Source organism: Lepidothrix coronata, unplaced genomic scaffold, assembly GCF_001604755.1.
Source record: "Lepidothrix coronata isolate B3197 unplaced genomic scaffold, Lepidothrix_coronata-1.0 Scaffold26, whole genome shotgun sequence".
NCBI classification, from domain to species: Eukaryota; Metazoa; Chordata; class Aves; order Passeriformes; family Pipridae; genus Lepidothrix; species Lepidothrix coronata.
The window spans coordinates 855,490-857,707 of NW_016690206.1; positions in this window are offsets into that span (position 1 = coordinate 855,490).

Here is a 2,218-nt window from a genome sequence, read left to right on the forward strand (position 1 = left end):
CCAAAAAGGTGTAATGTTCACTATCGTGCCCCTAGACCCTCTACCAAGCAGTAACATGCCTGACATTAAATCACCATTGTTGACTTTCTATGTCACTAGGTTTAAATCTGTTCCCCTGAAATATCTCTCAGTTAAATGGCCAATATACATCCTGATTAAGAAGAGTCTCTCTCTATCTGAATTCCTGTTTAATATTGCTTTAACCATTTGTCATGGGTTTACTTGTTCTAAAAAACCAAAAGGGAGTTTTCTTTCCCCTGCTGCAATGTGGGGAAGGGATGTTGAATGGGGGGGACAGTTTTCTGTGTTGGGTGATTGACCTGCACAAAGGAGCTGGTTGGTAGAACTATGTTGCAGGCTAATAGCCCTCTCTAGGGCTCAGAAGGGGGGGGGTGAGGAGTTTTTCTTCCCTCCTCTCCTTGGAAAGGGGCACTTCACTTTTTGCCTTAAGGGGGGCAAGGTGTGAGCTGTAAAAGCTCTGAGGCCGTTTTGCTCTAGACCTGGTCATCTGGCTGTTCTCTATCCTCGACTTGCCTACGGTCTGCTCTGTCGCCAGCCGGACCTGCTCAGATTTCATCGGAGAGTTTGTGCTCGACTAGGAAAGGGGGAAGTCCTGACCACAGCCATCTGCATATATTGTGAGTTTAGTGGGAAAGAAACGCCCTCCTTTCCCCTTTTTCCCCCTTCCCCTCCCCGGTGTGTGGGGGAAATCTCCATTGTTGGCTTCTCCCGCGCATCGGGGCCTCACGCGGGAGCCAAACAGCACCCCCTGCTGACCACCACAGAGCACTGCAGGCTCTGCTCCTCCAGTGATCCAACAGCGCCCTCTGCCAACCATGATTAGAATCACACTAGAGGACAGAGAAGTATCAAACTCTTTCCTTTTTGAAGGGGACTTTTGGGTACAGGATTATTGTTTAGTTGTTTTTGTGTTCTTTAATAAAGGGTTGTTATTTCTTCCTTTTTCCATACTTCTTCAATTGGAGCCTCTTAATTCCAGATTTACAATTGCTGAGAGAAAGGAGTTTGGTCTACCTCATAACTCATCTTCCTTAGCAAAACACTTCAGTATCCTTAAGCTGAGACATCATTTTCAAAAATTAACAGTAACTTTGTCATAGAGGAAGAGAGAAGAAAAGAACCTGTTTTAACATTCCATAATGTTATAATGTATTTTGTTGCTACCATAACAATTAAGAGAGATGAGGTCAAATAGTATCTGCAGCTGAGTTTATGCAACAGTAGAAGAAAGAATTCTTAAAAGTTGTATTTTAATCATGTATTACTTAGAAGGACAATTTTTTGGTTAGACTTCACAAGGGCTAGAAAGATTAGGAATCCCAGATGCAACACACAGTTTTACTGATTCAAGTGGGCCTCAATCAACACCTTAAATAAAATAATTTAACACCATCAAAACATAATATATAATGGTTAAAATCTGACAAGTTGCAAGACTTTCCTGCACACCTCTTGGATTGCACTGAGAAAATCATCTGGCCTATCGATAAAAAGAAAAGTACTGTGAACTTAGAGATGATAACACCTCCAAAAGTTAACAAAGTTGGTGTACAGACAACAGTTGTTTGGTAGCAGAAGTTCCTACTGCTGAATCAATGAAATTTAGGATGCGCCATTTTAGTCAAAAAATATTCCTTCTCGATCTATTTGCGCAATAAAGTTGTAAAGTAGAGAAAATGAAAAATGTTAAATCTGCTACTAGGCATAAAATTAAGTTTCTCTTGTACTATATTCAGTTTGTGACATTACTAGTGAAGAAGCTAAATTGGTATTCCAATTTAATGGACTCTGTTTAATTGTTGAGTAAATATACTTTGTTATTACTTTTCATTTACACAGATACTTAAGATTTCAGTAATTGCAATAATAATTTTAATGGTTGTTTAATTCACATGAAGGTGAAGTGATTTTGATGTTGATTGAAGTTCTCATTTATGTTAAAATAACTTAAGTTTTGAGAGAATCTGACAAAATTTCTATGGTTTCCCCATTTTTAACATTCACTGGGAGTCTATTTATTGACACTTTTTTTTTATACATGACATAGTTTAATGGTATGAGCATTCCTGATGTTTCCATCGTGTGAATGCTACATTGATGTTTATGAAAAAAGCTGCGTGATATTTGCTTGACAGCATGTATCTACCTTCAGTGACACTATTGACAAAATAGCCTTTCTCAAGGCTTTTATTTTGGA